Here is a 26,812-nt window from a genome sequence, read left to right as displayed (position 1 = left end):
CATCTTTTTGACCTGTGTGAATTCTGTGAATGTACTGAATAGAAACAGAGGTATTGGTGGTGGTTAATAATTAATTATGCCCAGAAGATGAGTCTTTTGTTGTAATATTTTTGAAAGATTTTCAAGAATAAAGCTTAAAACACAGAGAATTTTTATATCAAAATTCAACTGAAGAAAAACAGTGATACATAAGAAAATACATCCCTTTTAATCACACACCCAGCTCCATTCTCATGTGTGAGGAGAGCTTGACTATTTAACTCACTAAAAAGGTTATATTCAGACAGAAAATTCTGGGTTATTTTGTTAAACTGAAAAAAAAAAAAAAGATGACCTAGGAATCCCAGAGCTAAGCACTGTCATCTATGAAACTGGGATACTTCCCAGACTTCAGTTGGGCTACTCCCCAAATATTCTCTGTCCTTACCTCACCCAAAGAACAGTGGCATGCATGGGGGAGGACCAGGTTATGAGGGGGAAAGTCACAGTTCATAAAATAAAACAGCTCTGTTATCTCCATGTATTCTCCAGGCACCAATAGAAGTATTTAATACAGAAAAATAACAAAATTATACCTATTTTAAGGACTCCAGTTATGTCCAAATAAAAGGGATGTTGTTAAACTAAATTACGTTTTCTGTGCCCCATAAACAAATTCCGAAAAGCACTAAATGAACTGAAGCCGAGGAAATGCAAGTTTAAGAGGTTTTCACTGAACTTTCAAGAGTTTAATCCACATGGTCAGTTACTGTCAGGAGGAATGGTCAGTCCATTGACTTCCAACAGTAATGTCTGCGCCCTGCACAGGTATGATGACATTTGTAACAGGCATGGGTATTATTATCATTATTATTATTATTATTCCTGTTTTATATGTGAGATGACAGAGTTAGAGACAGTAAGTAACTAGCCCACAATCTCACAAATGGCAAGTGGTGAAGTTAACATCTGGGCTGTATATATTCAGGGCCCATGCTGCCTGTGCTGTTAAAATCTGGGAAACTTCTGCTATTATGTCATAATTCTTAATGAACTGGGCAAATGTGAGGTAGAAAAAAATACTATATCTTCTTATGTAATTTCTGAACCCACTCCAGAGCTTTCACTAGGAGATGAAATTCACCCTTTTGGAACTCTATGTGGGTACCAAATGTGTCCTCAAACCAGAAATGAAGGGGAGGGTCCCAAGAAAGTCTGGCTGCCCTGGGCAAATTATTATGAAAATTACAAGACTCTTTTCTGGACTTATTTTTTTCCAATTGCAAACCTTTACAGTGATCGGGCATTGCTTTTTCACTTCATTATCTCACATATGAAATCACTGCCTTTTCTGGTTTAGGAGTGAGAGCAATTGGTTTAGCCTTCGGACTTTGAGAAAAACAACAATAACAAAAAGAGAGAAAGCAAAGAGAAAACTGTGATAGTTCTTCAGTAGTTACATAAAAATGGAATTGAATTATGGTCTGAAAATGCAGGGAAGTGAGTCACTTTAATAGCAACAAGTGTAATAGTCACCATATGATTAATTGTTTTGTTTTCAGCCTTCTGAAAACCCTCTCTCTTCTCTTCTCAAAACCCTTCCCCCCTTTACTTTCTTTTTTCAAAACTCCTGGGATTTTTTTGCACATCTGCAAAACCAATGTCAGTTCCAGGTTCCTATTCTGGTATTGAACCAATCTGGCTTCCAGGCTCAGAGAAGGAAGCCAGTTCTCACCAGACAAACAAATGAGGTGACCTAATACCTGGGGGAGGTGGGGGTGGCGACCCTGACTGAAAAATGGCAGAGAACTTCAGGCCTGTCTGGTCCTAGACCACTGACAAACTGAACCACATCAGAGGTTAGAGGCAACTGATGGGGTCATGAAAAAACAGGTGAATTTTATTTCAAGTAGAGGGAGAGAATATGGGATAGAGAGAATTATAAGACTAAGCTAAGTAGTATGTTCTTTTTTAATAGAATGTGTTTAAGGAAAAAATCAGCAAAGTAGGGATCATATTTTCTACCTGTCTATCTCCCTAATGATGATTCATGACTCAAAACTGAGGCTGGTTTAAAAAAACTTTTTTTGATGCTATCAATAAATAGAATTCTATTTTTTACTTTCCACTAATAAAAATACTTGAGCTTGTCAGATTTTTGTTGACCTCTGTTAAATTCATGTAAATTTGGAATTGAACAAAATAGAAAATCTATACTTTGGAAAGGGACAAAATTGTACTTTGGAATGAGAAAATTTAAAAGGTTAGGAGAGGATGCACTTAGGACCATTTGGGGCCAAAACCAAAATCAGATCTTGTTAACCCCACCACCAACAATGAAGAAAAACTGAGTTATTTGTGACTAATCAACTGGTACTTTCTTGGAGGAAAAAGATCCCAAACTATTCCTGGAAACCCTACCTCTCTAACAACATGGCATTTTTGTGAATTGAAGGTAAAGGCATGACCAACATATGGAGTACATTTCTCTTATAACACTGCTCTGTTTAAAATTGAGGGAAAAACTGCTTGGCAAGGTGTATTGGCCCAGCCAATGGCAAAAGTCATTTCAGTTTATCCTGATTCCCTTCCGCTGTCCACCTCCCAGCCTGCCGGACATCCGGGTCCATGATTTATAAGCCTTTAATTGAAAACCAGGCGGCTGAAGATGCCTAGAGAATACAGCTCTCCTTGGCATGGGAAACACTGTACTGCCTTTTGCCCCATGTCTGCAGAGATGACGTAAGGGAAAAGATTTCAAGATTTTCCAGAAATAAGGTGGATTTCAAAGAGCATCAGAAGTGACTGTTTTTTGAAGGACTGCCTAGTCTAAGGAAGACCTCACAGAACTGGGTTCTTTCCAAAGGTAGAGTGATTCCCCAACTCAGTTTGCCCAGGTCTCTCCTGGTTTTGACCCTGAACGTTCAACATCTCCAGAAACCCCTCCTTCCATGCAAACTGGGACACCAATATTGGTTACCCCAAAAGGAGATTTTGGATGCCTCTGTGGCTCAAACGTTGAGAAAGAAAAGTCCTACTGATACTGAGGACAACTTGTCCAATGTGAACAAGGGAGGAAATAGAAATAAAAACTCTGATCATAGCAGCTAGCATTCATAGAACCCTTGTTTTGTGCCAGGCCTCTGCCATGCACTTTGCAGACGTTATTTCAGTTAACTCCAATTACAGCCTTGAAAGTTACTTCTTCTTCATATTGTCCCCATTTTACAGATAAGGAAACTGAGGAACAGAGAAATTCAGGTAACTTGCCCAAGTTGACACAGACAGTACGGAGAGAGCCAGAAGGAATATCATAAGGTACATCAAACTCAACCAAGAGTGATCCGTTCACTTTCCACCACTCAAAGTCTTCTCATACTCCATGAACAGCCTCTTTAAGATTTTAAGACGGAATTAGAACAGCGCCTATTTCTTCTTTGTTTGCTATCCCAGGAACTTGCTAGATGCCAGATGCTCCCCCAAGAAACAGACTAAGGAAGAGAGAAACCAGTAAAGCTGATGCTTGTTAAATGGCAATTGGTTTAGCACCTCCTAACACAGAATCCACAAGCTCCTATGGAATAAGGCTAGGAACTCTTACAGCAAAATTACCTGCATCCTGCCTAAGACCTTCAGTGCCTTCTCTCCAAAGCATTCCTGCAGTCGCTGATCCTAGGCACTGGGCAACTTCTTGTGAGCTAAGCACCTTGCCAGACGACTGCCCAGAAGCCCTATTTAATCCCTCCCTCGAGGAGCACTGGTGGTATTTGAATAAAGTTGCCACTGTAATTGCTTGGCTTACCGTTTAAGCATATTACAGGCTCTGGGAGAGGATTTGTGAAGAAAATACTATTAAAACAAATGTTAACAGTGTTCTATTGAAAGACAAAGGGTATAGTTGCACAGGAGGAGACAACTTGCCCCAGACTGGCCACTAGAGGATTTGTCTTATGGAGAGAAGCTGTTTTATTCAATCTGGTTTCCTGTATAAAAATAAGAATGCTGGGAGCTTGTGGCTCTGATGAGGGGGGAGGAGAAACGGATGGCCTGGATGTATCTCCAGGTTAACACTTAAAATGAGGCAAATGGAAAACACATCCAACTGGGAGTCTAACCATAATACATTTGGATGACAAATTCAGACTTTCACATTTTAACTGAGAGCCCCTGCCATATATCTCTCCCTGGACACGCCTGAAAACACATCTATTTTCGGCTAGTGAGCCAGAGACCACCACCACACAATTGCGGTTGTAATGCAAGTAGCTCTGTCTTTTTTTTGTATCCAGACCATCTGTTTTCAACTTAGTGCTTCCTAAAGGACTTCCTAAAGCTTGACCCACCTCAGTGTAAAATGACATTCTCTTTCCCCCAAGGGCACCCTTCACCAGGAAAGTAAAGCATTTAGGACCAGCTGGCTAGAAGGAAGCAGTTTCTAAACTCAATCCCATAAACTTTCCAGATTCTCAGGAAACAGATGACTCATGGAGCTCTTGATGTAGGTGTCTAGTAGTTCCTAAAATTTCCACAGACATAACAATGAAATGGAATTTATCTGAGAAACTGACCTTTGTTCTGGGGCTATTACAACTTAAATACACTTCTGCATCCTAACGGCCACCTGTATGCAGCTCCCTTTATGTTTACTAGCAATAGTCCCAGGGATCTGTTTCCATCCATCCATCCATCATCCATGTCTCCAACCACCCATCCATTCATTCATTTATTCAACAAATACTCGAGCATGATTTTTGTCTCTGGGAGTACACCAAAGAACAAGACAGACAAAGTTCAAGAGTGCTCACAGGGAGAACATTTAAGAGATTGTTAGAGCAAACAAATGAGAGATGGTGGCTTAGACTAGTAGTGGAGACAGTGAGAGGTGAACATTTCAGTGATCCTTTTAAAGACAGAGCTGACAAGTCTTACGATGGTTTTAGATACTAAGAAATAAGATACAGAGGAGAATCAAGAATGACTGTGAAGTACTGGGCTTAAGCCATTGGGTAGGTGGTAATGCCATTTTCTGAGACTGGCTCCCTATGAATAATCCTAATCCAAGAGGTAGAATGAGTCCTGTTAATTGTTCTTTATTTGATTCCATGTTTTCTTGAGATACAAGAGGCTATTCATGCTTTTGGCCCTTGGCATATGTAATGACAGCTTTCCAGTGCCACCCTTTTCTTCATCTATCTCAAAGCAAGCAAAAATTTGTTGGAACCAGAGATATGTAAACAGTTAGCAAAGAGAAAATAATTCTCAGGATCTGAGAAAATGAAAGAATGAACAAAGGCTTGCATTCTGATTTTGCAGTCATCCTTTGCTCCTTGAAACGAGTGACTTGATTAAATCATTAGAAAATGGGACCGCTGAAAGGGTTAGGGTGGGGACCTAAAATATTGACTCTCTAGAATAATCTGCAAAGATTAGTGGACTCCTGGAGATTGCTTCTCTGAATAGTCTATTGTATTTCCATATTTCAAGGAGTCTATGAGACAGAATTAAAAAGGTCTAATGCATTCACTCTAGGGTACTTCTCAGATTGCCTTTATTAAAATAAGAAGACTTTATACTAGTATAACCTCTTTCATCTAAAGATGGAAGAATTTGCAATCAGCAAACTTATTACACCGTGATACCCTTTGGCATCTGAATTAAACCTGGTGTGTCACATGTCAGTTTACCATACCCTGCCATACATAGGTTGATAACTATAGGGCCAGAAGTAACCTGGTATAGAGTAGGGTAATAATTCTCTTACTAGACTTATTAACTACAACTGATTGGTGCATGAACACATGCAAAATACTTCCCTGAGCATAAGAATTCTCGTGTTGGTTGGGAAGCACCCTGTTCATCTGAATTCCTTTAGTCTGTTGAAAGTTTATCTATCAGACCAGCCTCTTGAATAAGCACCCAGGGAATTTCACTGGAAAAAAATTACTTCTAAGACAAACATTCCATCAGAATGATTAGAACCAAAATGCAAATTTATTAACTCCATGAAAATAATGCATTGATCCTTTTAATAATACTGACAGTGGAGTTTTTATATGCATGCTCTAAAATGTGCCACAAGAAGAAAGCTTATTAAATAATAAGCATTTCAATCAGCATATCTTGTCAACAATGCTAGAAAAAATAGAAACCCAGACAGAAAATGTAGTAAGTAGGTGGCCTTTCTGTCACACCAGATGATTCACCTCCCCCCACCAGAAGCCCTCTCAATGGCACAAGTCACGATGCAGTCAGTGCTCAGCGTTTCTTTGCTTGACATTTGAACTTAGGAAAAAAAGTGTTTTGCTAACCCCTTGGTGCTGAATGTTTGACCTTAAAGCTTATTGTTTGCTTCTTTTTTGTCTCAATCCTCATGACTACAAATGCTATTATTAGTCATAAGATTGTTCAGTCCCTTTTAAATTCCATCCATGGTATTTGACTCTCTGGCCTAAACATAATAGGGAATTCAAAATCCTAATTATTTCTAAGGGGCCTGATTCTTTCAACTTTCCTATGCGCTCCAACTTTTCCCAGCTATATATGGAACCAGGACCTATGTTGGGTTTTAGTAATGTATGCCAGTGTATGCCCCTGAATCCTTCACTGAACGAGGAAAGATTACTAGTAAAAAATGCACAGATTTCTGTGTGGACAGCCCTGGAACTGAATCTCAGTATTGCTACTGGTAAGTCAGGTAATTCTGGGAAGGCCATCAAATCTCTGTTTTGCATAATAAACAGAAGATACTATTTACATGAAGTGCTATTATATAAATGATACATGTATCATGTAATGTTCTTGGCACAAAATAAGCATTCAGTAAATAGCATATATTATTCATTACCATCACTCCACTTATATAAAGGTGGGAAGGAACTGACTGAACACTATTTTCCATTTCAGCCTATCCCTGGCAAGAGTTATTTCAGCCTTAAAATCTTTGATCTCATGACTGGACTGTTCATGGCCACACAAAGGCATGACACATCCAACATACCTCTTAAAACAATCCATTTCAGAGACATTCAGGCTGTTAGTTGAGTTTAGTCTGAAAAGTCCACCCTAGTTTATTCATCATAAAAGATCATGTGGATGCAAAAATTACTATGTATAAAATAGATAAACAGCAAGGTCTTACCGTATAACACACGGAACTATATTCAGAACCTTGTAGTAGCCTATAATGAAAAAGTGTACATATACACACACACACGCACACACATATATATAAATGTGTGACTGAATCACTATGCTGTACACCAGAAATTAACACATTGTAAACTGACTATATTTCAATAATAAAAAAATTTCTTTTTAAATCATAAAGTCACAAGTCTTACAGCTTAAAGTATCATTGGAAATCATACGGTCAAACTATTATTTACAGATGTGAAAACTGAGTCCTAACTAAAACAAGTGGCTTTCACAAGGTCATGCAACTTAATGATGAGCTGACATCAGAAGAGGGCCAAGTCCCAATTAGGTTTATAACCTAAAACCTCTTCTACTCCAGAGATAACCATCTCTGATACTTTTTAACTAATAGCAGTCTTTCAGAGAGCTTGGCTTGCCCAGTATTACCAGTGATAAATTTGGGATAGATCATTTTTTGTGGATGGAATCGCCCAATACAAATATTCTCTATAAGCTCACCTAGCTCTAAATATTTGATTATTGCTCTATGTATTATTCAAGGATACCCTTCACTACATGGATACATATTGTTTCAATCTCCAAAATGTTTCTTCTCTTCTAGCCAGACCAGTCTATTTATGATCCCACAAATGTTTATTCCACTGACAAATCTTCCCCATATGCAAAATGATCTCCCTCTCCTTTATATTTATGCAACTCCTATTCACTCTGCAAGACCTAGTGTTCTATCTTCCCTCACTTGTCTGACCTCATGAATATTCCTTTCTTCTGAACTCCCACAGCCCACAAGGCTAGTCCACAAGCAGAGAACACACTTATTACTGGTATGGTGTTCTCCCCATTATTTCTTATGTACATTTCATCTTCCCAATTAGATTTATGGCCCCTTGAAGACAAGCACCATGGCTTTAGGCTTTCAAATCACAGTGGAGCAGAACGGTGTGATGGAGACACTCAGAGCAGGTATTCAGTTCACACTCAGTTGACTGGGCAGTGAGGTGGAAAAGAGAGCGTTGTCTTGTTTCTTTAACCATTCTCGATTAACTTGAGACTCCACAAAGCTAATACAAAAACTTAACGTCAGTTTGACTGACGTTTTGAACTAACTAGAACTAATTGGGGAGGGCAGGAAAGGATGGCAGACAGGCTGCTTCTAGTCCCATCCTACAATCTTTTCTTTGAAATGTAGAGAAAATCCACTTGAGACGTCCCAGGTGGCTGATAGCTGTTTTTAAATTAGGTCTTCACTTCTGCAGCATCAATTTCTGGCAGTAAGTCTGCTCTTAGAAGTGAATCTTTTTTTCTAGGGTAAGAAAAGTTTTATTGAATTCATGTGATGAAAGACGAAACTCTACGAGCCAAAATTAGTTTAAAAAAATCAACTGCATACTTACTTGTACCAGAATGCTTCAGCTTCCATATAAGCATGAAGTGACATGGGCATGTCTTAGGAAAAACTTTCTTATCCTAGCTTCTTTTCCTTTAGCATGTATTTATTAAGTGCACCATGACAATAGCAAAAATGATCACAATGACAAAATATGAAGTATTAAATAAACATAACTAAAAAGTTAAGAATCCAAACAACAATGTCCTACCTACAAGGTCCCTATAGCATAGGGAACTATATTCAACAGTTTGTAGTAAACTGTAATGAAAAATATATACATATATATATATAACTGAATCACTATGCTGTACACCAGAAATTAATACATTATAAATCAACTATACTTCAATCTTAAAAAATGTTTTAGAAAAAAGTTAAGAGTCCAGATTCAAAAGTCCATCCAGGTTTGAATTCTGGGTTCATAACTTGGTAACTGTGTGGGCAAGTTGCTTAACATTTCTCTGCCTTACTTTCCACACCTAGTAAGTAGGAAAAATAATAGAACTAACTCAGAGATTTATTGTAAGGATTACAATGAGATACTGCATGAAAAAACTGTAAATATGCAGCCCATTGTAAGCATTCACTCAATGTTAGCTATTTATCATTGCTAGTATTATCATTATTAAGTTCTTATAATAAGTCAGGAACTGTGCTGAATAGTTTATATATACTTTAGCAGATACAAATTTTGTAAAAATTTGTGAGTATATTCACCAATATGCTTCAAACACCAAGAGGAGTTCCTAGCCCACATAGGCATGGAATAAATGACTGTTGAATGAATGAGTGGTTTCACTAACTCCTCAGCACAGCCTTACAATGTGTCAGGCACCCAGAATGTAACAGTGAGCAAGACAACGTCCCAACCTTCAGGTCTGGTGCAGAGGGAGGGGGGCCATTCAGGAAAAGCAGAGAAGCCAACAGGCAATTCTTATACAGGGTGACCACTCTGATAAGACAGTACAGTGCATTTGGGAAACTCAAGGAAACAAGTCTTTCTGGACAAAATGACATTCAGACTGAGCTATGAAGGATCTGTTAACCTGCAAATTAGAAGTCACTGAATATGGCAAATCTGGCAGGCGAGAGGTTGCGGGCACTTCCTTTTACTATGTGTAGTTTAGCACAGATGAAGTGAGAGGGGGAGAGAGGGAGCCTCAGAGGTCAATAGTGCTCTAAGTGCAGTACCAGCGATGTGAACGATCCTAATGGCAAGGAGGTCATTTAAATGGCTTTAGAATGATGACTGGTGGCTTCTTCCATCTCACTAGGTTCTAAGAGTTGTAACATTTGCTTTTAGCTACATTGCCTTTGGTGTTCATTTGCCTATTTACACATCTGTGAGCCCACGTTGCTCGAATTATAATCACTTATGGTTTTCAGATCCAGGCCTATTTTTGACCATCTCTGTGGCAGTGGTCTCCAAGACCAAAGCTATCTTGAATCTCCTGAACCAAAAGTCTGAGGGCAGACAATTCTTATCAAGAGTAGATCCAATGGGATCTGTTACTTTGCCGTAGAACGTCTCACTTGGCTCTCTCCCCAATACCATATGTACCAATCTCTCTGAGCTAAGGTTATAGCAAAAAAGGCAAGTTAACTTTTTGTACATGGCTGACCCAGCCTCAGAACGAGTATATCATATGATTTTCTAATATTACATGACAGGTGGAGAATTTTCAGGGAAGGAGATAAGTGGCAAGATGTGGAACAAAAAGTTCCAGAATCCTGTTTATCTTCCATTTAACATATTCTTAATGCCAATTTTTTACTATGCACATATACTATATTACTCTGGATTTCCTAGATGGTCCCTCAGCTAACATGAATTTTTCTTTCTGGAATTCAAGGTGATAACAGCACATAAGGATAATAATGATATGCAGATCTTCAGGAGGAAATTTCAAGGGAATTGTATTCACCAAAAATCAGCCTTTCATATAAATTTGTCACGTAATTTGGCATAATTACTTGAGAAAACTTAAATTCAATCTTTTCTATCACTCTGAGCCAGGCAATGTAGCTAAAAGCAAATGTTACAACTCTTAGAACCTAGTGAGATGGAAGAAGCCACCAGTCATCATTCTAAAGCCATTTAAATGACCCCCTTGCCATTAGGATCTGAGCCATATGTGAATTGGTTTATCACTGCAGAATGAGCTCCTTAGTGGTTACTGTATTAAGAAAATTAAAAAAAACAGGCTATGTTCAAAACCCAGAACTGAGTACTGGACTATGAGCTAAGAAAAGGCAGTCTTTGCTTTCGAAATGAAAACTGGGGAGAGGGGCAGATTATTTAAGTCAAGACCTTAGAAGGATGGTGAGGAATTTCAGAGAACCAAAACAAATAGGGGGAAAGAGTTCCATAGTGATGCTCTTAGCCCCAGTTTTCCCTCACTGCTTTGTTTCAGTGTGACGAGAGGAAATAAGGGAAGAGAAAGACAGGCAAGCAAGGGGCAGGAGGGGAAGAGTGGGGAACTGGATGAAAAGAAAGGGAAGAAAAGATGGAAGGCGTGGCGGAGAGCACTCTCAGAACCATTCTGAATTAGGGGGTAGCACTAAAGAGAGGGGAGCATAGGCATGCCATCCCCTGCTCACAGTCAATTCCCACACCAAGCCAGGAGGCACGCCCACTGGCCCAAAAGTGCAAATGTTACTCACGGACATGCAATGGGAGTTCTATGGTGCCAGATGGCAAAAACATGACAAGAACCACTAGAAACACCAGCTGATTGCTAAGCAGTCCAGTCAGCCAGCCACTGAGTCCAGAGCACTTGCTTTGTGCTCAGGTGGTACGAGAGCCTCACTGCAGCTTAGGTGGACAGGGCTGAAAGGAAGAGAGAGGGGCCTGGTGATGCCCACAGTGGGCAAAGGAAATGGCTTAAACTCCAAGTAGATTCGTTGTTTGAGGCAGAAAATAAATTAGTGACAACCTGGTAAAGCAGCAGCATGGCTCAAGCTTATACAACTTTCATCACATTTGGATATCTGGAGTATGATGAAATTCAGACTGTCCTTGTTTAATTAGTCATGAGGTTTGACAAAGAACATTTTTCAAGTCAGGAAAGGGGAAACCAGGCTTGTGCATGAAAATATGAAAGAGCAGAAGAAAGTATCCACCTTTCTTATAAAATCCATGAGAATATTTCAGCAGGCGCTGGGTTTCTTAAGTGAGGGAGGTGCTGTGGCTAACCCTGATGTGCCGTTGAATGCTTAATTCAAAGTTCAGTGGAAGTTTAAGAGGAAATGAAGTGAAAATTGATCACTCAATATATAACCACTTGGAGAAAGAGATCCACCCCCAAAATATTTCTGCCATGGACTTTTTTCAATGCCCTACTTTTGAAAATTCTTTCAATAATGTAAATTTTTAAAAAATTCCATGCTACTTAAGTGTTTGAAATAAAGGAATTGCCTTTTAAAGAGAACCCTATGTGTCATCATAAAAAGACCTCAGGGAATGAAAGATGGGAAACATATCCATGTGGATAAAGAAGATGGAGCATTACAGAGTCCTTTCCAGTGGATTGAAAGCTACTTAATGAAAACACTCATATTTTATATGAGTGGCTTTGAGAAAACATTCAGGCAATTAATAAACTGAAAAATGATTAAGCATACACAAAAACCCATACCTTTTGTCATGAATGTGTCATATAAGCAGAAATAGGTACCCAAGGGGACTTACATTAAAATATGTAAGCTATACCTTAAAAAAAAGTTTCATAGAGTTTACAGTCTCTTGTTTGAGAAATCGGTGATAGGATGACACACATTGACCACTGTGCATAAGAATAGTGGTAGTTAAGGGAAAATACCCGCTCTTTCTGGCCAAAGGACTACTGAGAACTTAGACATGGAATTGTTGAACATTAAAGGTATATAAAGCCTTAAAATTCTTTTGTCCTTCTTCTCACTTTATAGTTGTGAAAAATAAGACATTCCCCCCAGTGTGACATCTAGAGGTAAATTCCTGCCTCTGGATTAACAGGCTATTAACAGATTGAGACTATCATCTCACCCATTCCAAGAAAGTATAAAATATAAATTCCAATTTCCTTTTAGATTTTTAGGATCTAATAAATAAGATTTGATTGGAACTAGAGAAATGGGATATCTTGAAATGCCAATGTTTATAGAATGAATCTTGTGAAATCAATTATGGAAATTCACAATTTTAAGGGATTTTAGAAGATTATCTTCTCTTGAGAAAAGACCAGAAGTCAGAATTTTTAAAAAAGAAAAGTATAAATAGATGACATCTGAAATAGAAGTGCTTTGTGTCCAGGAAAGAAAGAAGCCTGAGGTGTGTTTAACAGCTGTATTCAGAATAGCTATTGGGGGTAGTACACTCACTAATGAGGAAAGAAGAGGAAATGAATTTAAATTACAACCAAAGGAATTTAAGTCAGATGGAAAGATCTTATTTGCAGTGAGGGTTTTATAAACCCTGGAAATGATTCCTGGGGAAGTTTTTAAATTCTCTATCTGGATATATTTAAGGGAAGAGAGATACCTATCAGCCTAGGGTGGTTGAGGTAGAAACCTGCCTGGAATTTGCTTTCAGCTGAACTCTGTAAGTCAAGATTAGTCCTCGACAATGTTCAGATGTCAAAGACACCAAATACTAGACAATGGCAAAAAATGTTGCCCTTTATTAAAAAAAAAACTCACCCAAAGTAATAATTTCCTTGGAAAATCAATTGGCATATGTTAGTTGGTTGTAAGTGGAATGTACAGTTATAATACATTCTGGTTTTTATTTTCTTTTTAGCCTCATTTCCAGTGGAAAGAAGGCTTATGAAATCTCTGGCAGGCTATGCCCTGCTTAATACTTTTTATTTTCATTCTTTTGACGGTTACAACCAAATTTCTTAGAAGAAATTAGACCTCAGTAGCAATGCATGTGCCTCCAGAGTAAATACTTGTGAAGAAAAAAAAAAAACCAACTTTCCCCCAACTCCAAAGAAACACTTGTTTCCCTTCTAACTGAAATAAGCAGGATGATTGCACCACTACCATCACCCTCTCCCTCCTTACCCTCACACAGACTCCAGCAAGTTCTCTGCAACTTGCAGAATTTCCCCTCATTTCCAGCACATAAGCAGCACTTGTACTCACAGTTCATACTGAAATTCTCTAATTTGTTGTACTGCTCTGTTTATACAGCTGTGTGTCTGTTTGCCCCATTGTGTTCACCACATCTATTGTCTGGTTTTTATTGTGAGCTCCTGGAGGTGAGGAATGCAGTCTGTTCAATTTGCTTTGCACAACACTGCGCATGCACATTGTGTTTGATAGTGATGGTTCCTGGCATGACTGGATGCTCGCTCAATCAATCAATCAATCAACTCCATGGATTGGTCAAAGCTGGCAATGAGTCATCCCGGGGTCCTCTATGCAGCACACGAAAGCCATAATGAGTGTCAGGGACCATAAGGAATTGAGCAGCATGGAAAAGCGTCCAATCAACAACTGGAAAATCTAATAAGCCAGGGCCTGAGATGCACAGAAAGTAAGACTGCATTTCTCTGGGAGCTTTCCCACCACTATTACCCTTCCTTCCCTGGTATAAAGCCTAGTCTTGCTGGTGTTCTCAGTTCAGAGCAACATCTGTCAGATTTCAGACACTCCACAGAAGACTATCAAGTTTACAGTCTCTTGGATTTTTCATTTCTTTATGTTTACAACCCAGAAGGAACAGAAGTCATTTTCACCAGAACTAATATTTTTCCCTTCCTACCAACCCTTGCACAATCTCCCTCCAACCTTGCTTTATGCCAGACTTCCTCACTAACCCCAGAGGACAGAGACAAGTTGATCCAAGTTTCTTAGTTGGGTTAAAAATTTCCAAAGCCTGTTCAGCCCTCACTAGCTTCAAAGTTACGTCAAAGGACAAAATGACTGATAAAAACCCTTCCCTGAGGAAAAGCACAGGAAGTGACATTTCATTTAACTGAACAAATATTTTCTAGGTACCAATTATGAGCTGCTTGTGTGCTGGGGAGAGAGAGGGGAGAAAAAGATAAACTCTATCTTCAAAATGTGTGTGTGTGTAATGAGTTATTTTAATTTTTTTAAAATTTTATTAAATGATCTTAAATATAAGAAAATTACTTTACTGTAGAATCATGGTAAGGATTTAATACATATGTAAAATACATGATCTAATATATATATAAAATATACTTAGCACAGAGCCTGCCATGTAAGATATCCTCAATAAATATCACTTCCTCCTTCCTTATTCCAAACCAGTAGGAATTTCAGACATACTTTAGATCTTTAGATCTTTAGATCTTTTCAGTCCTTTTTTCTACCAGATCATGTATACTTTCGAACTGTGTGACCGTAATGTAGGTTTTATAAAGGAAAATGAATGCCTGACTGTAATGTATTTAAAAGAAGGCCAATCCACAATCCAGATCTTCAATGGTGGCTAAGGACAACTATAGGAGATTTTTTTTCCCTCTCTCCTAATTGACTAGGATTTAGTTGTTAATTCAGAACTGACCCTGATTCAGTAGGTATGGAATTTCCCAATCCTAGTTTTATCTGAGACGGTACAACCCTAAATTTTTGTAAAAATCAGCTGGAGGATAGAGTTCCTTCGGATGGGTGGAGAAAGGGAAATGACCCTCCCACCCCTTCCTCCAGCTCTCCAAACATTACTAACAAAACCAAATCAGATGTACTACTCCATGAGACTGTAAGAATAGCTTCCAGGAACCTCAAGGTACCTCACCTAATGGTCTTTTTCTAAAGTGCTGGCATTTCTAAACAACTTAAATGTACAGTTCCTATGGAAATCTTGCGCCCAATTTAACAACACTTTTAAATCAGTGAACATTTTCCATGCTCCAGACAATTGCCATGAATCAGTAAAATAGAGTGTCCCTTGAGAAACTTGAAACTACACACTGGGAAAATGTCAGTGAGATAAGAACAGGCAGTCCCTTTGTTTTGCTGATTCCTGCTTCACTGATCTTCCTCAATATTGTGTGAGAGAACAGCGTCCGTCTTCTCATGGCCTTGACTCATTTGCTGCACAGTCGTGTAAGGACTAAATGAGACTATACAGACAATACAGTTAGCAAGTAGACTGGCCCAAAGGAGTACATGTTTAATAAACATGTACTTCTTTCCCTTCAAGAACCATAAGAATGTGGCCTGACTGCTCTGTGGGGGAAATTCAAAACTGGTGGGGATAGGCTATGTGGAAACACATGCCAAAACGTGTGCCCAAGTGTCTGAATGTTATATCATTTCTGAAATCATGTGGCCTATCTATAAATAGCAATTCAGATTTTTCTCATGAATTTTAGAGAAATAGATCTCACTACTGTAGAATCCTGTGATCATAGCTGGCCATTGAGATTCAACCACTAAGGTTCCTGCAATTCCAGAGTCAATGACACCAAGAGAAACAGCTTTAACTCTCATCCACTCAGTGGCGCAATTAAGATATCTCCTCGTTCCAGAGGTTTATATTAAACCAGCCACAAAAAAATGAAACCCTGTTTTCAACACAGTCAGTGCTGAAAGAGGAGTCTTTCACTAAATGTGTTCCTTATCCAGTAAATAAATCACATGTTCAGCAGCAATAAAAATATCGGTGGGAAGTGTACATTCTTCAGTTCAGAGCAAGGAGCCTGTTGAGTTGTGGTATAGTTTTAAAAGTACCTTATTTGACATGGGAGCTCTCATCACACTCCTGAAATAATTTTACATTGTTGTGATTTTGTTTGCTGTGTTTTTTTCCTCAAAATGTAAACAATGTATTTTAATTAAAACCATCAAAGCTTTTAAAAATGCCCATAAAATTTACAATGTCTGAGGGTTTTTTTTTTTAATGGTGTCAAATGCTGTCTCTTTTGCACTGTTAAATTCTGTGAATCAAAAGTACAAAAAGTATGTGCAAGGCATCCAGCAAATATTTATGGAACACCTACCATATGCCTTGCAGCAGATGTTACAATGAACAAAACAAGTTCCCTGCTCTCAAGGAGGAGTGGGGAGAGAGGAAGGGTTAGGTGCTGAGGCCGAGTATGAATGAATGAAATGTATGAGGAAGTAGGGAATATATAAATGCTACTGTGCGATGAAAGAGAATTAGATTAGAGATACATGAATATGAGTGGCTTCAGATTAGATGGTTAGGAAAGACCTACCTCTCTGTGGAAGTGCTACGTAAATTGAGATTTAAACGGTGAAGGGCCCAGCCATTCAGGGTCCTGGAGAAAAAGCCTTCCAGGCACAGGAACAACAAAGGCCTGAAAGTGGGGAGCAGCACGATGTTTTCCCTAAGGAGAAGGCCAGTGTGGCTGGGGAATAAAAGCCAAGGGGGAGGGGGGCAAAACCAGGAGGTAGGCAAAGTAAGGATTATATGAGGCATGGAAGCCAGAAAAGAAGTTTAGGTCGGTTCCAAGTGCTATGGGGAGCTACTGGGTGCGATAGCTGAGGTGTTAAGCAGGTGAATGACATGATCTGACTTACCTTTCCAAAGTTCACCCCCATCTGCTGCGTGGAGACTGGAGCAAGAGTAGATACATTTTTAAGGCAACTGGAACCACTGAAGAGTTGTAAACAAGAAAATCTGGAGCGTAAGTCAGGGCAGCTGACACTGGGCGGCCAGCTCGGGTAGGAGGGGCGGTGAGGGGAGTGAGTCCGGCCGGGCTGGCGTCTGAAGAAGAGAAGTCTGGTGTCCCTGAAGATGGCCTGATACGAAGGAGACACGCCTCCTGCCTCCCCGAGCCCCTGGAGCTACCCTGCGGGTGCCTTGTCCTTCAAGAGCAGGCACCGGTTGAAACAGGGGGCATAGAATCCCGTGCGACCATCCCAATCTGGCAAAACAAGCCGCAGGGGGCTGCTCCAAGGGTGGTGAGAAGAACCGGTACCAACCTGCGGCTGAAGCCGTGTCCCCAGGCGTCCTTTGAGACCTGCCTGTGACCTGTGTCTGAGAACTGTGCCCCGTCCCAGCTCTGGCCGACGTTGCCCGGGTCGCTGCAGATGAAGAGGAGCCGTATGTCCTAGGACCTGGTCGGAAGCAGGACTCGCCCGCTGAGGCACCTGGAAGCCAGCCCCCTGACTGGAGTGCAGCGCGAGGCCTCAGTGCCCAACCTACACGGGTCCCAGAAGAGGGCCCCGGCCTGAGGAAACCGGCCGCCAGCCCTAAGCCGCTCCGCGGGGGAGACGTAGGATACGCTGAGGCAGCTGCGCGCGCAGCTACGTTGAGAAAATAGTGGCAGCCGTGCAGTTCCGGATTCACTAACGCCAGATTTCTTATTTCCAGGAAGTTCAAATGCCTCTTTTTCCTTACCTTTTTTTTGGATCCTCATTCTGCTCTAAGACATCTCTCGTCATTAGTGACATCACCCAGGAGACCCAGGAAGAGGTTCCTCCCTCTGCTTTGTTCTGCCAGCCCTGATGTTGCAAACCAGAACACAGAGCTACGTGCTGCTAGCATCTGAATAGGATGTCTTCATCTCTGTCCCAGGCCAGCAGCTTTGTAGATATGATGGGTATCCTAAAGGACTTTCACCAGAAGCAGCAGAGCCAAGATCCGAACCGGAGTTTATAGAAGGAGGAAGACCCTGCTGGCCAAATCTCTAAGGTCCTAAAGAGGAAGTTCGCTCTGAAGAAAGAAGTTATCCATAGAAAATTAAACTGATAGCACACAGCTCTGCAAGCTCAGTCTCATGCTCCTGGAATTCCTTCAGTAGCTGCCTTCCGCACCACAGATGTTTCTGCCTGTCGGTTCGAAATCTTCTGTAACACTCTTGCCGAAAGCTAGAGCTTGGACTAAACAAGAAGAGCTGGATTATAGGTTTGCTATATTTCAAACCATAGCAGAAACTAAGGGCTGTTTTGAGCTGAGACACCTTACGGGTAATCGTGTAGATTAGAATGTCCCCGTTGAAATGGTAAGACAGAAGTTGCTGGGTATTCCTCGCCCCTGTATGAAAGTAGGTCCTAAATGAATGACTGACTTCACTGCATTAGACCCCATGATTGGTCTCACCCAACACTTTGTGCCCAGCTGTCACTCACTCTCAGCCACTTCCTTGCAACAGCAGGGCTGAGAGGAGGGAACTATGTCTATGTAGGTGTTCACAGGGCAGGGAAAAATCTTACACTGCTCTATCGTGAACTGACACCAGTCCCCAGCAACCACCTTCTCCCCGCCTTCTCTGTCCAACACCTACATCTATCCGTCATGCTGATACTTGAGCTGCTGCTGGGAGGCCTGGGCTGGTTTTTTCTTAAATATATTGTATAATACAGTACAAGCAAATCTACCCTCCAAGGCCCTGGTTCCACTGATTGAAAACTCTTTCTCTTATATGGACTTGAGTTTAAGCCCAGTAGGAAAGAGGAATGGGGAGCAGAAAGAGAGTAGCATCCTTCTTCCAGGCCCTTGGCTGCTCCTTTGTGTGGGGCCAAGGTTTGCATGGCTCAGGTGCCCTTAGGTCCCTTTTTGGGTTGAACCACTACCTGACATTAAAAGAACAATTTAGAGAGGGTTTTTTTTTTAAGAAAATTTGATTCATTTATTTTTATTTTCGTTTTTAAGATTTCTCTGACTATGGTGTAGAGACTGGACCAGGGAGGAAAGGGGTACATAGAGGGAGCCAGAAGGGAAGAACTTTTAGTGAATTTAGAAAGGAATTTGAATTTGGATGTGGAGCTTAGATGGTGTTCTTGGATTATAAGAAAAGAGACAACACTTACTGAGGAACTGTTATGCTTATTTTTGTATACATAATTTTATTTATTTATTACTACATCCAGTGGAGTAGTTACTTAGCCCATTTTTCTTACATGAAAACTCAGAGATAAATCAAATTTCCAAATTTCCAGCAGAAGTAAATGGCAAATCCAAGATTCAAAGCCTGGTCTAGGGGGAGGATATAGCTCAGTGGCAGAGCACATACTTAGCATGCATAAGGTCCTGGGTTCAATCCCCAGTACCTCCATTAAAATAAATAAATAAACTTAATTACTCGCCCCCACCAGAGAAACCAAAAAATCCCCACAAACAAATAAAAATAAGTAAATAAACAAAGCCTGGTCTATGTAATCAGTTTTTTCAATTCTACTATGGTATTCCCAGGTCAGAATTAACAAATAACATACCTTTAAATTTTAATTCTAAAGAATAAACTGATATTCTATAATATAAAATACATAATTTATTTAACTGTATTGATTGACATTAGCTCATTTCTGTACTTTTGCTCCTATAACTAGAACTGTGATAAACATTTTATATATAATTTTATCTCATTTCTGATTACTTAACTGAATTCTTAGATTCCTAGCAGTGTCAGAGAATAGGGTATTTTTTAAACTCTGGACATGTAATATTAATTTATTTTCTGGAAGGGTTGTGCAGTTTATACTCCCACTTTACCCAAACTGACATTTAATATTATATTTTCACCTTTGCCAATTTGATAACCAAATTTTTAATTCCATTGTTTAATTCACATTTCCATTACTTACTAAAGAGGTTGAACAGTTTTTTACATCTTTTTTAGCCTTTTTATTTTTCTTTTGTGAATTTTATGTTCATTTGATTGCTCATTTTTAAATATGGTGTTAGTATTTCTTTCTTGATGATTTGCAAGAGCTCTTTCTATAGGAAGGATACTAAGATTTTGTCACTTTTGGCAAATAACTTCCCAGCGTGTCCTTTACATTCAGTTTTTAAATTTTTATTGTAGAAATATCACAAATAAAGAGGGGCATGCTCCAGTTATCTGATGCTGCATAATAAGCCACATCAAAATGCAGTGGCTTAAAATAGCATACATTTTATTTTATCTCACAGTTTTACCAGTCTCAGCCAGGAGATTTTTATCTCTTGTGGCTTATTCACCTTGTAGATTGGCTCACCTGTAGAGTCTCAGATGGCCTTACTCACATGTTTAGTGCCCTGGAAGGGACAGAAGGAAGGCCAAGCTCTGCTGGTATTGCCAACTGGAGCATATAAACGTGGCTGCTCTTGCACGGTGGCCTCAGGCTGGTCAGATACCAAACTGGAGGCTCTGGACTCTAAATGACAGTATTCCAGAAACAAGGCAGCAGCTTCATGGCCTTTTATGACCCAGCCTCAGAAGTTACATAGTGTCACCTCCACTGTGCTCTTTGGGTCAAAGCTGTCACAAGCCCTTCCAGACTCAAAAGGAGGGAACACAGAGGAGGGTCAAAGAATTTGTGGCCATGTTTTCAAACTTTCAGAGGGTATAAAACATTTTAAGGAATAAACAAATTCCACTTCACTTTTTAATTTTGTCAATAACATTTTTAATAAGCAACTAGTTATTCAGTGCATTAACTTATCTCCTTTTTCTTCTTTGTGATTTCTTCCATTGCTTTGTAATTCATTTTTTAAAATTATTTTCAAAGTGTGTGTCTACAGAATCAAGGCAATAATCAGTTACTATATTTGCAGAAATGACTTTATGGTCTTTAGGCACTTTAAGTACTATGTATTGGGGCTGCATTCATTTAATTTAACTCTTAATCCTTTCATCCTTAAACTTCCATCAGTGATACACTGGAAAATTCATCTAAAAATTCAGGTTGACCATACATTTAACTATGCAGTTGCTGTGTGGAGGTGGAAAAAAAAAGAAGTGTGACTAGTTCTTGCTTAGAACTTTGCCACAGTTCTGGTTCACTCTTCCAAAGAGAACTGAAATACAATAAGCTACATTTGGCCTGTGTGGCGAGCGAGTGGTACCCATCAGTTGTTGCAATGATGCTCAAATATTGAATAATTTGATTAATTTCATAAATCTGATTTTAGCACTCTTTCTTCAGATGTTCTGAATGGCAAAGCAAAAAAGGTATCCTCCCATTTAATTAGTAATTATTGTAAAGGATGTTCTTCTGGCTAATACAGAAGAAAGAACTCCTTGTAAGCATACATTATAAAAACTTAATAAATTCTAAATGCTGATGGTCATCTCATGTTCTAAAAAGTTACACTGATGTCTTCAAGTTATTTTCTCTGCTTCCAATAGCATTTCAAAAACTAGTGTTGTCATCTGAGTATGGAACTGTGAAAGCTATATAGGGAGAAGCAAATGAATAAATGTATAACACACAGATAGCATGATCTTCAGTGTTTCTACTTATCCTGTGTATCTTTCTCCTATTTTATTTTCACCATGTCCAGAAAAAAAGTGAATTTTGGAAGAAGAACACATTGGAAAAAATCCTATTCCCTAATGCAGTTAATCACCATGGCGGCAAGAGCCGTAACTAATTTTTTTTCAACGTTTTATTTCCAACACTAAGCACTTTGCCTCACACATAGTTGTCAATGAATACTTATAAAAGAATGATTTGAGGAGAGGCACAAAAGTATTCACCAGTCTGTTCCTGTGATCTAGTCTCATCTGGAGACTTTCTTCTTCATGAAGGCCACTGTGTTCGTGGAGTATCTCCACCATATCTGTCTCTGATAACTGTTGGTCACACCACACAAGCCATGGACTGGAAAAGATGGCCCCTTGAGTCCGTTTACTATCGTTGAAATTTATAAAGAGAGATCATTTGGGATCCTACAGCTTTCCAGAGACAAAGGGTCTCAAATCACTTACGGTTAACCCAAACTTTACATCTGAATATCCACAAGTCGAGCCCAAGTTCAACTGGATCCACCCTTCAGGCCCAAGTCCACATGTCAGAGCCTGGGCCTTGTGCTCTGGGGACACTTGTGAACATTTCAGCAGCTAGGACCAGCCAAGTACTTCTTCATTTCTTGTTGAACACAGAATACAGATAAACCCTAAAAATATGCTCTTCAATACAGTAGGCATTACCCACAAGTGAATAAATCCAAATTAAAGTTAAAGAAAACTAAAAATTCAGCTCCTCAGTTGGACCAGTCACATTTCAAGTGCTCCACAGCCATATGTGGCTAGTGGTGACCACACTGAACAGAGCAAACAGGAAACATTTCCTTTACCACAGAAAGTCTTACTGAATAGCACTGCTCTAGAATATATCACCTACATCACATTGCAGAAGTTACCAGTTAGAGACCCAATTCTGCACTTGTTTCCTATTCAACCAATCCTGGCTTTCAAATTTTTTTATTTTTCTAAATGTCTAAAGTTTCCCTGTTTAAATCTGTTTTGAACAACAAATACAAATATTTCCTAAACAAATCTCTCTGAAATATACCAAACCAAAATTAGAGAGTATCTATTATGCAAAACGCAGAGTTAGATATCTGAAAATTAGTTTAAGTGGGACGATGTCCCATGTGATTTGTAAAAAGTCTAAATTACAGGTGATTAATAAAATGTATTTAACTAATTAAATTGCGCCAAAAGCACAAACGAAAACCTAAAAGTGTTGCCAAGTTAAAGCTCTACGAGATCTGATTTGATAAATAACAGAGAATAATTTCTAACTGGAATACTGTTTTATGCAAATTGGATGGAAATATGTTGTTGGAAGAGTTCAATTTTCTTAAAGAAACGTAGCTTTTCTCCCTGAGGTATTAACTTTTTCATAAATTTACTTCCTCTATAGCAAATGTCCAAATCCTTTCTAAATTATCTGATATCTCTATTAATGGAAATTAAATTAATGGGAACCTAGCACATCATCTAACTATGGAAAGCAATAAATATATACAATAAAAAGTTTATTTGGACACAATGTATACTATATGTATAAAAATAAAGAGGTGCATACTTGTATACATAAAAACAGAACAAATTATTCTCTCCTAATCAGCAAAGATCGCTAATATCTACTAAAAGTGCACTTACATTTTAGTAAATAATAGCATTTTTTAATTAAAGTGTGTATGTATGCATTACTATTATGTAATTTTCTCCTATGATTCCAAAACAATACACTTTGATAGTAATTCAGCTTCTTGCCGTCTTTCCAATTGAGTAAAAGTATTCTCTTCTTTCTACCTCAGAAGCTGTTCTGGAAAGGGAGCAGCGTCTGGTGAAGAGACAGAAACCGGCCCCAGGCGTGCCACCGGAAGGCACAAGCAAGGACACCGGTCCTCGAGTCGGCAGGCGGGCCAAGTCTAAATGTAAGTGCGAGGAGCGATGGAGCGCGGCGCGGCGGCCTGGCGGCCGGTCATCCCCAGGCGCAGCGGTGGGGGCGGGGGTGGAAGTCGCAGTCGCTGTCGCTGTCGCTGTCGCTGTCGCTGTCCGGGAGCACACGAGGGTATCGGGGCAGGCTGCGGGTCCGTCCTGTCTCCCAACCTCATCTCCACCTCTGCAAAAGCCTGGAGACCATCGTTACTAATGCCAGGTTTTTAAATCCCCGAGAGTAAAATACATGTGCAGAGTGTGATCCTAACTGATTTTTAAGCCCAGGCATGTTGAATAGAGTCTTAAAATAATCATTTCCATTGGACCTGACTAGGTATCCAAGTGTTCACCAGATGCTAGCGGCTAGATTTTGCAGAGGAAAATTGCTAACTTAAGCTTCTTTTCATGATTCAGCAGAGGGTTTTTAAGTAATAAAAGATCTGGAGATTTGTAACATAAATAATTCCAGTGCAAATGGGAAAATTAAAATAATCTTATCATCTCCCAGTCATGTCTATATGTGCTTTTCTACCATTATCAAATTTCTCTTAATTGGTCAATTTTTTTTTCTGGCTGATATTTTATAGTTTTAAGTTATGAGTTGTAATGAAGAAATGATTCCTTTCAGATGAGTAAAGTGACATGTACTAAATTCTAAAGACAATCTAGGATGTATGAAACAGAGCATGATCTAACAAATGTGGTTTTATTCACATGCAATATAGTCTGTATCACCAGTGAAAAATAGTAGCAGCATGCCAGAATCTCTTATTCCTTAATAGATCTCCCAGTAGAAACAATTAAAATATAAAGTACATCATTAACTTTTGAACTTTGATGGGAAAAAAATACCATCCATTTCTGACAAGTAGACATTATCTCATAGTATCCACAGCCATTTTATGCTTATTACCATTGCTTGGTCTTAAGTGTGACTTTTGGACATACAACTCAATGTTTCCTAATATTTAATAGTACAATGGTTTTTATAGTCTATTTAATTTTATTTAGTAATTTAAAGAATGAATAGTTAAGATTCCCCAGATATTTGTGTTCTTGCTGGAGGTGCACTTGAACAAAAAGAAAAACACATCATCTAGCCCTACAGCTAATACCACATGACCACATCCTGCCTAGAATGAATCCATTCAGAGTTTCTGGAAAAGCACAGATACAGTAATGATTTTCCTAAGGTATCAGATTTTTGCTGTGGGTACCACTAATTATTTTGGCTGCATTCCATCAAGGCCAGATGTTAAACAAATAAAATATTTAGAATACAAAACTATTGAATAAAAAATACATGCTCATTTAAGCAATAGTTTCTAGAAATCAAGCCAATCACACATTCTGGAGAAGCTGAAGAAGGAGGCATGACGTGGGTTCTATTCGTAATGTCAGGTTAAGGTTCTGAACTCAATCCAGAGAAACTTTATAATTGTTGCAACTAACTGGAGCTCAGCTGCTTCTGGATTTCTTGTAACAAAATCTTGCTGCCAAGGGCATTGGGCTCAGCCAGTAAAAAAATTACAGTAATAATGTTAAACTAAATCATAAAAATGCAGAAGGTGGTTATTATGGGGCAGAGGAGAGGAATTGCTTGTAAAGTTATGGTGGAAATATCAAAAATAATATTTTATTAAACTTTAAAAAAATTAAGCTTTATTTTTAAACTAGGGTGCAAAAGCAATAAAATGTAAAGGTTATTCAATAAACGATTTCATTCAGTGGTCAAAAGCAATGATTCAGCAAGTGAGAATAAAAATTACATTTATTCAACATGGTCATCAATTCAGGCAGGACTGAAGCTTATATTATGATCATTTTCTAGTAAAAATAACCAGCTGAAAGTCACTTTTTTTTTGAAAGTCACCTTTAAGAAGGAATTTCGACTGAAAAAGAAATAAAGAACTTCTTGAAGGCATATCTTCTCAGTGAAAATGAACTTGGCTTATGCTTAATTTCACATACTATAACACTCTAAATATTTTATGTGATTTTTAAGTTCTAGGAAGAAATTAATTTGAAACAAATGTAGAAAATGACTCAAAAAGTTTAAATATGAAAACTATGATAGGCTTACAGTTAGGGAAATAGATCATAATAACTATCTTCTATGAGCCTTCCAAGAGTAAAGAATATAGCTTTTTAAATTATTTTTTGAATAATCTGGAATTTCTTTCCTATCAGCTTTATACCTTCTGTAAATATAGATTCCAGAATCATGTATCATAGACAGTTTGGGAGATTCTATATTTTCCTCAAGTTGGATAACATATTTCTAAGTGACAATCATCAGAGAAACAAACTCCTTTTGCTCACTAAAGTACCTAATGTGTTTTACACTGGGTAAGCACTAAATAATATGGTGAATAGAACTGAATTATTTCCATGTTCTCTTCAGAGATTAATGTGTCTCTTGGATTCACACTAGAGAGGTAGTGTCTCACCCATGGGGATTAATGAGCTACATCTGTAACCAAAACTACTCATGGAAAACTTGCTGAATTGATCCATATCTGTTTTATTAATCAAGCCCAGTACGGAAGGGCTTTCTTGTGGTTGTATTATATTTTGGAGATAAATAGAGTGAGGAAACCACAGTTCAATTTTGAAGTTGTTTGAGATATTGAAGAACGTGGGATTCTGTATTAGATGACAGCAGTAAAGTCCAGTCCTTGATGCTTGTAATGCTGATATATAAGTATATAAATATCCTGTATGTATAATTTTACTGCAGACCTTATGACAGTAGCCAACAAGACCCTAACCATTTAATATGGTTTAATATGGAATTTACTTCTTACTGCTGCTCTCTTCGACTCTCTTCCTTCCTCATTTTTAAAAATGAAAACGTTTCAGGTTGGTTTTTTTGTTTTTTTCCTCCAAGCTAGCTTGGTATGAACAACCTTTAGTTGAAGCAGATGGCTAGAAGTCAGAATCCCCAGATTCTATCCTTGATTTTCCTACCAACTGGGAATGTGGCCTTGGGCAAGTCATGAGAGTAAATCTACAATAAAAGGGATAATAATGCATTACATATGTATGGTGCTTTATGATCTTGCACAGTACTTTCACATACAATATATTATTTAATCTTCCTCTCAGCCTCCTAAGAGGAGTATGGCTGTTATTAACAACCCCTATTATAGAGAGTGAGAATTTGAGACCCAGAGACACTAAAGTGAGTTCACAGTCTTGTCAATAT

The 26,812-nt window shown here is 38.8% G+C and overlaps 1 protein-coding gene and 1 pseudogene across 2 annotated transcripts in view; both read left to right on the top strand.

Moving 5' to 3' along the window:
• Positions 1-17,311: 17,311 nt before the first annotated feature.
• LOC116277684 (mitochondrial fission regulator 1-like pseudogene) lies at positions 17,312-18,197 on the top strand (annotated as a pseudogene).
• Positions 18,198-23,478: 5,281 nt separating this feature from the next.
• Positions 23,479-26,812, top strand: part of COL8A1 (collagen type VIII alpha 1 chain) — a 54,519-nt gene continuing 51,185 nt past the window's right edge. For both annotated transcript variants that reach the window (XM_006208054.3, XM_006208053.4), the window contains exon 1: positions 23,479-23,600. The gene's annotated coding sequence lies outside the window, so the exon portion shown is untranslated. The remainder of the gene's footprint in view (positions 23,601-26,812) is intronic.

This window comes from Vicugna pacos, chromosome 1 (assembly GCF_048564905.1).
Source record: "Vicugna pacos chromosome 1, VicPac4, whole genome shotgun sequence".
NCBI classification, from domain to species: Eukaryota; Metazoa; Chordata; class Mammalia; order Artiodactyla; family Camelidae; genus Vicugna; species Vicugna pacos.
This window is presented reverse-complemented; position numbering and strand designations above follow the sequence as displayed.